The following is a 15056-nucleotide window of genomic DNA, read 5'->3' as shown; positions in this document are numbered from 1 at the left end:
TCTTTCTTTGTTGTATATACTTCAGTGCTTCATGTTTGGTGCATAAATATTTATAACTGTTGCATCTTACTGTTGGCTTACCACATTTCTCATTATAGAACAATCATCTTTGACTTTGTGACACTCTTTGACTAAAGCCTTTTTGCCTGATGTGAGTAGAGTCACCAGCCCTCTTTTGGTTTCAATTTGAGCAGACTATCTCTATCTACCACTTGACTTTTGGCTTTTGTGTGTCCCTAATTCTATAGTAAGTGTTTTGTAGATAGCCACAAAGAAAAATGAAACTATTGCCATTTTCAGGAAAATGAATGAAACTGGACGTCATCATGTCGAACAAAAACAGCCATGCTCAGAAAGACAAATATCGTAAGTTTCCACTCATACTGGAATGTACACTAAAAAGTAATAAAATATTATAAAAGGGGTCTGTTCGGGGAATAATCAGTGGCAGGGGGAATATGGAAAAGATAGGGTGATGGGGGTGAATGTGGTTGAAGTACATCATATATTTATACATATGTATATGAATATAGCATAACAAAACCCACTAAAAACTGTTTAAAAGGGGGGATGGGCATGGAGGAAGTGTAATTGAAGAGATGAATTTGACCAAGGCACGTTATATGTGTGTAAGGAAATATCACAGTAAAACCCCTTTGTACAATTAATTGATGCTAATAAAAAACAGAGAAAAGAAAAAATGGAAATTAAAAGGGACTTTTATTTTGTATTTATTTTTATTCATATGTGCATATAATGTTTGGGTCATTTCTCCCCTCTTCTGCTACCCCCTCCCTTACCCCCCCTTGCCCTCTCCCTCTCTCCCCCCACCCCCTCAATACCCGGCAGAAACTATTTTGCCCTTATCTCTAATTTTGTTGAAGAGAGAGTATAGGCAATAATAGGAAGGAACAAGTGTTTTTACTAGTTGAGATAAGGATAGCTAAACAGGGAGTTGACTTGCATTGATTTCCTGTGCATGTGTGTTATCTTCTAGTTAATTCTTCTTGATCTAACCTTTTCTCTAGTTCCTGGTCTAAAAGGGACTTTTAAAAGTATCTATATCTGCCCTCCCATGTTTATTCCACACTATTTAAAACAGTCAAGATATGGAATCAACCTAAGTGGTCCATCAATGGATGAACCAACATAGGAAATGTGGAGTATGTACACAATGGAATAGTATTAAGCCACACAAAGATGAAATTTTATAATCTGTAACAAACATAGATTAACTTGTAGGACATTAGGTTACGTGAAATAAGTAAGGTTCAGAAAGATAAATACTGTTTCTTTTTACTTGTATACAGAATCTGAAGGGCAGATTCCATAGAGGTACCGAGCAGAATAATGGATACTAAAGGATGGGGAGGGATGGGGAGAGTTTGGTCAAAGGATGCAAAGCTACAGTTGGATAGAGGAATAAGTCCTGATGCTCTAGTGCACAGTAGGGTCATTGTCATCATTAATAATATATTACATATTTCAAAATAAAAAGAAGAGAGGATTTATAAAGCTTCCTCTAAAAGAGACAGTAAGTGTTTAAGATGCTGCACAGACTGATTGTCCCTGATTCAGTCATCACAAAACATGTATCAAAACATCACATTGACTAAGGGTGGTGGTTCACACCTGAAATCACAGGTACTTCTAGCACAAGGAAGGATTGCAAAAAAGCCTGGCCTGGGAACAAGGTTAGAGAGACACCATCTCAACAAAATATGCTGTGTGTGGTGGTATATATATCTTTAATCCCAACTACACAGAAGGTATATGTCCAATGATTGAAGTCTGACACCAGCCTGCACAAAGGAGACAACCTGTCTGAAGAGCAACTTAAAACAAAAAAATTGCTGAAGTGGTAAAGTGCCTTTCTAGTAAATGCAAGGCCCTGAGTTCAAACCCCAGTACCTCCAAAAAATAAGCAAAACACACCATTACATTGTACCCTATGATTTTGTGCAATTATTAATTATCAATTAAAATAAAATATAACTAAAAAAATCTCTAGATAAACAAAAATGAAAACCCAACCTATGAGCACTTAAAGGATGCAGCACAAGCAGTGGTGAGAAGAAAGTCTGAAACAATGGCTGCCTGCATTAGAAAAGATCGCAGACAAGTAACCTAACCTTGCATTGTCAAGACCAGAAAAAGAAGCCCAAACAGAATTAGCTTATTAAAGTCAAAGGTAAGAGAAGGAAAGAAAGAATAAAGCCTTGAGTAGAAGTAAGTTAAACAAAGAATGAAAAATCAGTGGAAAAATATGAAAATATGAATTTAAAAAACATTGAAATACCCTAAATCTAAGGGAGAAAAATGAAGACATTCTTTTTACATTTTTGTCTGGCTTTGGTAATGCTGACCTGATAAAGTCATTTCACCTGCATTGCCTCCTCTTCTTCTCTTGGGAAGAGCTTTAGAATTGTTGCCATTAATTCTTCTTTAAATGGTAGAATTCATCAGCTGTCTTTGTTCTTAGTTTGTCAGATTCAGTCACTGCTCTGACACAAGTGAGCTAGAAGCCAATCACTCAGGTAGCCTGCAGATAAATTGGGCCATTAATGTTCATGCAAAGATACCATATTTGAAAAGTTCAAAACACTGGTATGTATGAAAAACCTTGGAAGATAATGATGGCAGTTAAGACTTCAGTCTGATGAAAATTATAGCCTTTGGATAAGATATATGGTATTTATATTTGTTATTATATCACTGTTAATTAAATTTTAAACAAAATTTAATTTCTCAAGCACAATTTGAATACCTAGTGTCTATTATTCTTTTACTTATATTCATTATAGTGCCTGTTTAAAAATATATACTACTTAAAAACTGGTTTGAATTTCATTCTGAAGCACTATTTTGATAAACACCTAGAATGCTATTAAAGACATAAAGTGAAATATATAACACCTGTGTCTATAAACATTTGGTACTTACCAGAAAGTGAAATGTGAGTAACAGCTGCAGCACATGTCGTCGTGTAGTCTGTGCACATGATGTCAGCGGCACAGCCGGGTGATGCATCATGAGGTTCATTTTATGTACTGAGCTTCTAGTATTGACTTGGAAATGTAGTTGATTTAACTGTGCAGTTAAAACCGTATTTAGTAGTATATATGTAATAAGAATGCTTAAATTCAAGTCAAGTTTTTAAAAGTTAGTATAATTAGTAAATTATATGTAAAATCATTTTAGAACATATAAACTTATTTCACAAAAGTCACTCCACCACCTGGACAGCAGCGGTAGCAGTCACAGGCAGAGACGAGCAGAGCTCCCTGTGGGCTTCTGGGGCTGTGGGTGGAGTCTGTGTTTCAGGTATTCAAGAAGCATAGCCCTCAGCCTGAGTGTACACATCCAGTGTCTGTCTCCCAGATCAGACACCTCTGTCCATTGCCAGCCAGTTTAAGATCCCAGCAACATTGAAGCTAATGTGACTGCTGTAAAAACCTGTGTTCTGCAAGTTAAGGCTTCTTTGTTATTTGGAAATAGATGAAATGAAAAGGCAAAATTGTTTCCAAATCAATTCAACACAAATTTTGTGGATGAAAGAAAAACTTCTTACCTTATTTGAATATAATTTAATTTAATTTTTGATTGCTCTTTAAAGCTATTTTACTTTTACTAGTTTTACATTTAATATGTCTTCTGGGTGATGTAAAAATTTGCTGCTTATAATTATTAAGAGTTCCTTACCAATAATTATAAGTAAAACTTTAATTCATAAACCTGGTTGAAAAATTGTTTCAGAAGCAGCCACAAACATTCATTAAAATATTATCTAATAATATTCATTGAAAATATCATCTAATAAAAATGAAATAATCATAATTCTCTTAATCATAAGTGCATTTTTAGTGGCAAATAATTTCATAAATATGAATATATATTAAAAAAACTGATTTTTCTCAGTTTAGCTTCAAATATGTCATACACATTGAAAGTGCCACAAAACATTATTGATAGTTTGATCAGTAATTTAAGAATAATCTTATAGTTTTTTAAGATTCTAGAACTGTATAGGATTATAATTTTATCAAGTTATTAACAAATTTTGATTTTTGAAATCAAATCTAATTTTCCTGATTCTTCCAGTTTTCATATCTAGCTTTGAGTTGTGGTTTTAGTTTTCAAATCATAAAATTTGCTATGGTTTCACTTGAAATTGCTGTCATGCATATCACATAGATCAATGTTTAGCTGCCACTGTTGGTGATAAAAACAGGAATTTATTGTGATAACAGGTGGCACTCTTGGGAAAGGTATAAGGTGAGAAGTGAAGAATCACTCCAATTGTATCTGACTGAGATTTTTCTTGTTCCCACTATGTGGCCTCCTTAACTTCACTAGTTTTTCTTCCAGTTTTAGGAATGGGTTTAGCAAAATTCAGAATTTCTTTTTTGGACATATCAGAGTCTCATCCAAGGTAGAACCATCTACTTAGCCCAAAGATATGTCTGTGAAGGTAACATATAAGAGTTGTCAATTTAGAGTTTACTTAAATGTTATAAAAATACTGAGAGAGTGAACTAAGTTTCATCATATGTTTGTGTAACATGAATCTTTTGAATAATATATCATCTAATATACTGAGCTATACAAAATATTCAGATTTTAAATTTGATTTTGAGGTGTAATTCACATGTAGTACACATGCACAAATCTTAAGTACTTAACTTACTTCCTTCTGATCATATATCCCTACAGTTCTGCCAAGAACATGGTGTAGACTAGGTCCATGGGAAGGAAAATGTCTTCTTGCTAGTTGTAGGAAAGCCTTACAACTTACGCCCAGACCTATGTGGATAGGATTTGATCATGTGCAGTCACTTTTGCCTTGTTCTAGAACTTCATAAATATGTAGTCAGATGTATATATATTCATGATTTCTTTCACTTAGTACAGTATTTTTGAGATTTCACTCGTTATTACTGGACTGTTCTATTGCATGAACACACTACAATTGTTTATCCTTTCACTCATTAATGGACATTGGGGTTGATTTCAGATTTTGGACACAATTATTAAAGAAGTTAGTATATATGTGTAAGTTCTCTTGGAGCTAATTTTCTTTAGGAGATAATTAGGTGTTGAATTATTGGATCGTATAACTAAATATATCTTTGGCTTTATACAAAAGTACCAATTTCTATTTCTTTCCTCAAATGATTTGCTATTAGGTATTTCAAACATAACATGTATTTCAACACATGCAAGTAGAAACTGTTTCACATCTTTATCAACACCTGGGTTAGACTTTTCTTCTTTTCCTTCTCTTTGTTCCATTTTAGCCATCCTAGTCGATTTGAAGATGTGATGTAGAAAATCATTGTGTGCATATGTTTTAATTTTCTTTTATCATGTTTTAGTTACTTTTTGAATAAAGTCTCTAATTTATGCCAGGGCTAACCAGGATCACAATATTCCTACTTACACATAACCTGTAGCTGAGATTTTCAGAAAATGTTTTCTAAATTAAGTATATGATTTTCAGAACTATTTTCCCAATGTTTACCTTGTCATTTCATTCTGATAATATAGCATTTCTCAGAGGAAAATCTTTTTGACAACATCCCATTAATGTATTTTTTTCATGGATTTTTCTTTTTGTGTCTTAATTTTGTCAAGCCCTAGGTCACAAAGCTTTTACCTTTGGCTGTCTTCTAAATGTATTAATGTTTATGTTTCCATCCATAATTAACTTTGTAAAAATTTTTAATGGTGTGAGATAGGGGTGGAGTCTGGTTTTATTAATTTTTGTATAGGTATGTAATCTTTTTATCCTTATTACTTGACAAACTTATAATATCTTCACTAAATTACCTATGGAGTATTGCAATAATCAATTGACCTGATGTATGTGGGAATACCTTTGGGCTATGAAGTTCAGTAACTCAGTTCAGTTAAAACTATCCCAGGCCCTGGGTGACCACAAATTCATATTGTATCTACAGATTTACCTATTTTTAACTATAAAAATATATCCTTGGTCATGTGTGCTAAGTGAGAGGTCATTGTGCTTGTAGACTCTATTCCTAAGAACATGAGAAATGTGGAAAAGATTATGAAGGTTTTCAGTTACAGAACATATCTTCCACAAATATCTCAGGAAATCCTACTATGTGCTAGCCTGTACTGTACTTAGCACCAACCAAAGTCATAGATGGGCAGCATGATCTTTGTCCCTAAAGTAATTATTAGGGCAACACATGAATTAAAGGTGAAAAAAATGTGGTGAATTTTATGATGTATCCTAAGTTCTGAGCACGTGCATTATGGCAGCTATTTTTATTGACTATGTTCCAAAAATGACAGTTGCTCTTTTAATTGTTTTGTCCTTGGAGCATCAATGGATTTGTTCTAGCTTTCTCTTCTTATGTGTGAGAGAGGTGCCTGGTTTAGAGGGTGATTATAAGGGTGAGACTGGCAAGCAGTAACAGATGGAGCAAATGTCAGTTTCCTTGGTTGTCTGACTGAAAAGACTGAGAAACCTATGGGCAAGGTCTATATCTCACTCTGTTGGTATTCACCTTGAGATCCAGTCAAAATACTAAGAAAAGAAGAAATAAAAGTACAAGAGACTATGGGGTGTTAGACCTCCTCGCCTTCCCACTCTGATAGAACAGAATTGCTCATGGCCTGGGAGCTTGAACTATCATTGTCCTGGTTCCGTGGGCTCAATGTCCTCCTCAGTGTTGGCCCAGGCGTGCAGACAGAGGACTGTGGTTAGTGATGGCAGACTGTATGTAAACACAGTGTCACTATTCCTTCCTGACATCTTAACAGCATCCAAAATACAGAAAGAGTGGTTAGTTTCATTAAAAAAAAACAAACCAATAAACTGAGAAGTATCAAGCTTTGAATGCCCTCAAAATCTTGATGGACAGTGACTTTTAAAGCAGTTGCTATTCCCATGCAAGAATCCAATAAACAGGGTGGTGCATAGAGATATTTGAAAACTACAAGTCAGAAACACTTACATTCCGTGGACCCTCCCCTTAATTTCAAGAAACAAAATACATCATATACAAAATGAGTAAGTAAAACAAGACACATGGAGATTACAGAGGAGCCAATTCAAGATAGCGATGAGAGGTTCCTAATGTGATGATGGTGGAAGATCTCAAGATTACATATTTTGCATCACAGTCAGAAGACAAATAGCATGCCAGGAGTGGGTCAAAATTTTTCTAGAATTCTTGTCTAAGAAGATGAAATTGAATATTGTGACTGAAAGCACTAAGAAGAGACTTATAAAACATGAGGAAGATGTTAGGAAGAATTGAGGAAAGTACAGAGAATAATATGAAAATCACATAAAAAGGAATTATGGAAATGAAAATAATCCATGGGGTAGGTGTGAATAATATTTATAGTTGCCTTAAGTATAATAAGTATAAGAATATTAATATAATCCAATTTATTATTATAATAGTGGCAGGGACTTGGAGTCAAGATTAGGAAGAAAAGGGGTGTGTCTATGCAATGCTTGTGGGTTGATCTAAGCATCAAATTCTCATTTTCAATAGAAGTTCAAGTTAGAAAACTGTAGAGTAGCCCACATGTAAGGTGAAGAGAGACTCCACAATCTGTACAAGTGAAAGGGATGGATCCTCTAGTAAGTGGAGATTTTTTGACGATAATGAAAGAAGATGAAGTGATGAAGTTTAAGTAGTTCATTAATTTCTTGGGTTGTGGTGAAAATGAGAAAATGATGAGGGAAAGGTAGCATTAAGAAGCATGAGAAAGTCTGACTTCACTTCATGTATATTAAACTTTAGACACAAATTTGTACAACTCAGAACTTTCTGAGGAAGATATGGGAGAAGTTCATGTGTCCAGAGATTCCACTGGCTCACAAATATGGATATTTTCCCATTGTAGGGTGGGAAAAGTATGGTACTGCTCTTTACTATCATAAGGGTCCAGGATAACACTTTTATATCAAAACACAGGTTAATAAGAGAAAGACTTACTAGATTTATTTGTTCAGAATTTCATATAGCAGAGGATCCTGCAGAAATGTACACCCAAAGATCAGGGGAAACTGTGGTTAGTTTTGTGAAGAAAGTGGAAACCCAGCAACACTCAGTCCTGATTCTTTTCTAGTTAGTCTGTGTTACATTGCTTCACTCTCAGTAGTGATCAAGTGCATTCTAGAATAAGGGTATTACAATCTACTCTCAGACAAGAAAGCAGACAGGCTATTTTCTTTATGTGAATTGTTTATATAGAAAGGTATAAAAATGTTAGAATAATATTTCTAGGTTTTATGACTGACATTGTGGGAAAGGGGATATAAATTTTCAGACCTTCATTACAGAAGAGGAATGGCTTTTGGGATTATGAGAGCAAGAGAAAGACCTTTAGGAAAAGATGAGAAAAACACTTTTAGTCCTTCCAGTGTCCTTCAGTTCAACGTACTAAGCTTGCCAAAGTGCCAGACATTAAGGTATCATTTTCTGAGTCCATGGCCATGCAGGAGACATATGACTATGTCTGGAGAAGTTTTCGATAGTCCCAAGTAGCATTTTGTGTGTGTGTGTGTGTGTGTGTGTGTGGCAGTGTTGTGGTGAGCATAGTTTTGTTACTCAACAGGCAAACATTGGGGTGCTATTCAACCTAAATCAAATAGACTTTACAACACAGCAAACTATTCTTATTCATGTATCAATAGTGCAAAGCTTAGATTCCCTAATATTTATGAATATGTGTGTGTAGCAAGGGAAGGAGTGAATGCTAACTGACATCAATTATTCTATTTTTAGGCCAAGCATAGTTCTAATACTTTATGAGAATCATCTCACTTAATTCCCACAATAACTCATTGTAATAGCTCTTCATGAGTCTCATTTCATAGACACACTTTCATGTATATATAAGTATAAATAAATCAAGGATCAGAGAAGTTTCATTTCTTGTTGACAGTCTCATAGTAAGTTCAAAACTCTGGATTTAAACTCAGACTGACTTGAGTATCTGTTCCTATTCTGCCAAACTCTTTGCTACAAAACTATTTTGCAAAGTATTAAACCTATGATATAATATTTTAATGTGAAATAGCAAGTGACTATGCTCCTGGACTTTCCTCTTCTATAACTGTACAGGGCATGGAAAGCATAATGACAAAGGGGGACACTGAATACTTTGTCATGAGGATTAGGTATTCCTAGTGGAAATTTATAAATTAAGCAGAGTATTAGTTCTCAAAAGACCCAATATTAGGTCTATGGAACACGATGTAAACATAGGCTCAATAATTCTAACCTCAAGGGGCAGAAACAACCTTAGAGGAAATCATGAGAGAGAATAAATCTGTGCTTCTAATCAAGTGTTCCCTGAAGTTTGGGGCATGAAATAGGTAGCATTAGAGTGAGGTCATGTTTGGGAGTCTCATATAAGGTTTTTGTTTTCCTTCTTGCTGTAAAGAGAAACTTCCAGAGACATTATCCTGGCAAATTCCCCAGGCTCCTTCTTCTAGCAGGTCAGAGACAGAACTGTGACTACGCTGGTGACTATCATTAGCCCATTGGTCAACACAAAATTGGACCCATCAGTACAGTGAGGAGGAAAGGTCTTGAAGTCCAGAAACAGTAAGGTTTCTTGGAGGACAATGGTGAGCACTGAATCATCTTTGTCTTGATAATGACCCTGTAAAACCAATGCTCTGTAAATCAGGGGCTCTGGGGAACATCACTTATTATTGCTCTTCTCCCTTCTAAACATTAGTAAAGACAGAAGTGAAGGGGGGAAATGAGGTCAGAGATATTGAGAGGTCTTGTCACATACTATTGGCCAGAGACACACATCATGGGTAGGAGAAGGAGCAAGTGGGAATTCTTCAGGAATCAACATGAAAAAGGCCTAACTGTTTAGATGCCTTACCATCTGCCTACAGATAACCCTGAGCTTAGAAACCAGCAGCTCCAACTCTCTTTATGGGTTTAAGAATGGGTTGGGTTCATTGTAAATGTCACCTTCTACTCTTGTTCTTACAGATCCCATCTGTGAAGCAAATGGCTATGGAAAATGATTCTTCAGTGATGGAGTTTATTCTTATGGGATTAACAGACCAATCTGAGCTCCAAATGCCCCTCTTCTTCCTGTTCTTGGTCAACTATATTGTCACTGCTGTGGGAAATATGCGTTTATTGAATCTAATTTTCTTAAACTCACACCTTCATATACCAATGTACTTTTTTCTCTTCAATCTGTCCTGCATTGATTTCTGTTATTCGTCTGTCTTTACCCCCAAAATGCTGATGGGTTTTGTTTCAGAGAAGAACATCATCTCTTTCACTGGATGCATGACCCAGCTGTTTTTCTTCTGTTTTTTTTGTCAACTCTGACTCCTATGTTTTGACAACCATGGCCTATGATCGCTATGTGGTCATCTGTCAGCCCCTGCAGTACACAGTCATCATGTCCCCTAGGACCTGTTCTCTACTGATGGTCACGTCATACTTGATGGGATTTGCTTGTGCCATGGTCCACACAGGATTTATGCTTAGGCTCATCTTTTGTGATTCCAACACCATCAACCACTACATGTGTGACATCTTCCCCCTCCTCCAGCTCTCCTACAGCAGCACCTACGTCAATGAGCTTGTGAGTTATATAGTTGTAGGTACAGCTGTCATTTTATGTTGCCTCATTATCTTAATCTCATATGCATTGATTTTTTTAATGTCATTCATATGTCATCTGGTAAGGGTTGGTCCAAATCCATGAACACCTGTGTTTCTCACATAATAACTGTTGGCCTCTTCTATGGGTTTGAGATACTTGTTTATGTTAAGCCTAAATCTGCTGAGTCTGTGGGCCAAGGAAAATTCTTTTCAGTATTTTATACTCTTGTGGTGCCCTATGCTAAATCCCCTCATTTATAGCCTCAGGAACAAGGAAGTCAAACTTGCTCTGAAGAAAACCTGGAAGAGAATCACAAACTGAATGAGCCATTGGGCTGTCATTTCCCTATAGCTGTTGCTGAGTCTTTTCTCCCATTCTTGCTCCTTTTATTACTTTCTTCATTTTCCTTTTCTTCATCTTTCTGGCTATACTCTGGACAGTATTTCTACTACATTACCCTTTCTTATGCCATGTAACTTTTGGGACCTATTCTTTTTTGGGGGAGTACAAGGAACTGAAGTGTTAACTAAGGCCTTCACACTTGAAAAGAATGCTCACAAAACAGGCAGACATCCAATCATTTTTCTCTGGTTATTGTATTTATGTTTCTCTTCCGAATCATTTGCTCAGGTTGTCATTTAACTAAAATCCTCCCAATCTCAGCCTCCCAAGTCGCTAGGCTCATAGTCATGAGCCACAGGTTCACAAGGATGTTGCCTGATTCCTGATGCTAAGACTTGTCCTCTGTCCAAAGATGGCTCCAACCTGGTCTTTATCCTCTGTACCAGATGGAGACCCTGGGCTGTTGTCTTTTCCTATATAAAAATAACACTAGTTACTCTTTTTATCTTGTGTATGTTCTCCTTTAAAGTCTTGCTTTTCAAAACAATTTTATAAAACTTTTCTTCTTTCGTTTTTGTGTTTTTATTTATAACTGCATTAAAATAGAAAGGACGATAAGATTGTGGACATGTCAAAGTTGCAAAAATGTCCGGATCTTTACACGGTCCTTTAGGTAGTTGTTTCTTTTGCATTTTTAATCTTCCATTTGTAATGTATCTGTGTACTTTATTGAAGTTATATTCTATTCTTATGGAGGTATGAGGATAGGTGATGTCTACTACTTTGCCTATCTTTTTCAAGGCCTATCAAGTTTAAAAACACATTGGTCACCTGTTATTTGATCCTAAATACTACAAAGGTTGGAGCCATTCTGTTAATGTATCTGTGGATTATATCTGTGATACATTACATGTATCACATTAAATGCCAAAATTCTTTTTTTGTTTTTTTCAGTTTTGAGGAAGTAACTCAATATGGAACAGTTGCCAGGCATGTACAAGGAACTTGATTTAATTCCCAGTACCAGAAAAAAGAGAATAAAGACACTAATGGAAAATATGTGGCATAAAACATGCCTAATTGGTAGTTATTATTTCAATATGTAAATTTTGATTGATTTTTTTCTCTTAGACGAATAACTTGAAGTGGTGGTCAATACCACGAGTCATACTCATTGCAAATCCTATGAAATATGGGTGTTCCTATTCAGTTCTCTAGATGAAGAAATGTTTATGTGATGTGCTTAATACCACTGAAGTAATGATACAAAGCCCAGTGTTTGACCAATTGTGCATGATTTGAGAAAGTGAACAAAATGAAAGGAGAATTATAAAGGAATAGTGGAAACTTCTGGAGATTTGTTTTAGAAATAGTTCAAAAAAAAGATTATATGGAAAATGACAATCCTAGCTAAAATGTCAGTAGCACAGAGATGATTTACAAAGTGATGAGTGGAGCTCTGAGATATCCTGAACTAATTTATAGGCTGCAGAATGGAAGGAAGGAAGAGATTGTGTGAGTTTATTTAACTGGAACTTCAACCTAAATCAACAAAGTAAAAGGGGAGAAAAACCACTGGTCCACATTCCTTTCCTGTATGCTGAAGTTTAGGCATCAATGTGACATCCATTCTGCTTTTAGAACTAACCAACCAGGAACCAGGAAAACCTTCTCTTTATCTGTCCTCCTATCCCAAGTCTTTGCCTACTTCACTTTGTCTTGCCCCTGTTATTTATAGGCAGTGTTATTCAAGGTAAGTGATATAATATTTGCTTTCTTGTTTCCAAATTTTCATTATGAATTATGCTATCTCTTTCTAACTTTTACCTAGCCATGTTGCTGGTAGCTTAGGGAATTGATCCTCAGATTGGTTATTTTAATTTTGGCTAGATCTTTTGAAGAACAATAAACCACTTATTAAAGAAACTTCTTAGAGTCAAATGTTTGTTTTAATCAAGTCTTTGATATCCAAGTAGAAAAATACACATAAACCTGCAGAATTCATAGTCTATAGTGAACAGCAGTTTTCATAGTGGGATACAAAGAAATATTTCAAACCCAGTCTGTTTGTAATAGTGATCATTTTTCTGGGATGGTGAGGTGGAGTAGTTGGGAAATGTTTTCTACTGATAGATGTCACTGTTTTCTTAGTAGCACACAGTTATTAGATTCTGTGCCACTATTTGGAGTAACTAAGAGTTATTTTATAATAAATATAAGAGAACATAATGCTCTAGAAAATGTTCTAATCATGCATGTTACATGTAATATAAACTGTCCATTGCTGACCACTATCTTGAACGAATTCAGGGAACACTCCTTTCTGTGAATATATCATGGCCAGAATACACTTGTTTATAATAAAATATTGTAAGTATTTTGTTTAAAAAACTGGGTCTGGGAACTGTAGAATGCTAAGAGTGCATGCTGTCCTGTGAGCTACACTCATAGTCACTGTGACTTTCATGTTTTTACAGAGATATAATTTTTGAAAAGTTCTAAAATATTGATGTATATTTACATCAATCAATTTTACAAAATAAATTTTACAATCAATTTTACAAAATACAGGGGATCTTTAGCCTTACTATAATTACTCTTTGGAGAAAAAATATAAATATATTTATTCTAATATTTATTTCACTATCATAATGTAATTAAAATTTAACTTCTCAAGCAGAGTCTGAATGCTTAGTGTTTATTTCTACGCTTTTGCTTAAAAGGAGAGGTATAACATGTATGACTATAAATCTTTAGTACTTAACAAAAAGTAAAGTGTGACTCACTGGTATGGCACTTAATTAAGGACTGAATATAATATTTCAGGGATCACCACATCCTTGTGAAGAATGAATCACTCATTAGCCTGGATCTATTCTGTGAAATCAACACGCTCCTTTTATAAGTGGAATTTATATGATTGACCTGGCAAATAGAATTGATTAAACTTTGTAACTAAAACCACATAGAGTAGTAGTTATAAATAACTGAAATTGTATAAATTCATGTCTGTAGTTTAAAATAAAATAATAAGTAAATTACACATCAAATAATTTTAGAACATATAAACTTACTATGTAATAATTGAATTTTCTAAAGACTTGTGTAAGTAATTTGGTAAAGATATAGATACTGTCACATACTTCTGTCCTCTTGTGGCACCATAATTTCTCCATACACAAAATTTGACTTAGATAAACTTTCTTCTACATACTTTAAATTCCATATTAATGTGTAGAAACCACAAAATAAAATATTAACTTTAAGTTGCTTTCAGTAGACTGAGTAATATGAACTTAAAAGGGAAGTAACTTCAGGGAAATCATGAAATCAGAAATCTCAGAAACTTAATAATTTGATGTTCATGGAAGGGTGTATATTTTGTCATACTCCCAAAGAGACTGAAGCATCATCACCTCTTTCATTTCATGTATCACCAATGCCAACATTGTAATGAAAGATTTTCATATCTCTTCAAATTTTTCATTATTTCTCTTTCAGTGAATCAAGGTGAGGACAGAGCTTTCTAACTCCTTCATATAAGATCCAATGGCCAATGAGTCACAGGTGAAGGTATTGAGAGTATACCTGTGAGGTGTGACCAGCTATAGTTGAAGTTTGCATCTGGTATCTCTGATAGATTGTAGCCAAAAAAGGGCACTATGGAGGAAAAGAGTAAGGAAAGGAAAGGAAAAAGAAGATTCCTGATAAGAGAGAAAGAAGAAATCTTTGATTCACTCTTGCTAATCACACAGTAACTACAGGCTCTTGAAATCTATGGCAAAAAGCATTTTGAGGAGGTTCACACAAAAAGTAAGCTCACATAGTGGAAGTCCAGAAAATATTTATTTATCCAAGAAGAAAAAAGGATGTAGAAATAGAAATGAGAAAGATGAGCACCTCCTGACATGCGGCATGTGGGAGCAAAGAGGCTTTTTGTTTGTTCTAGTTGTATTTATTTCCTCTAGACTAAGCTGGGAAATGAGGTTTTAATTATTCCTAGATAAGTTGTCATGTCACTTGGCAAACTTAATCATTTTGCTAAATTTCTGTTTTACTGTTATCAACCAAACATGGAG

The 15056-nt window shown here is 35.0% G+C and overlaps 1 pseudogene; it reads left to right on the top strand.

The window, feature by feature from the left end:
- The first annotated feature begins 10019 nt into the window (after positions 1-10019).
- On the top strand, positions 10020-10956 carry LOC141417845 (olfactory receptor 8C8-like; annotated as a pseudogene).
- Positions 10957-15056: the final 4100 nt, after the last annotated feature.

The sequence above is a fragment of the Castor canadensis genome, chromosome 2 (assembly GCF_047511655.1).
Source record: "Castor canadensis chromosome 2, mCasCan1.hap1v2, whole genome shotgun sequence".
Taxonomy (NCBI): Eukaryota; Metazoa; Chordata; class Mammalia; order Rodentia; family Castoridae; genus Castor; species Castor canadensis.
Note: the sequence above shows the minus strand (reverse complement) of the source record. Positions and strands in the feature narration are given on the sequence as shown.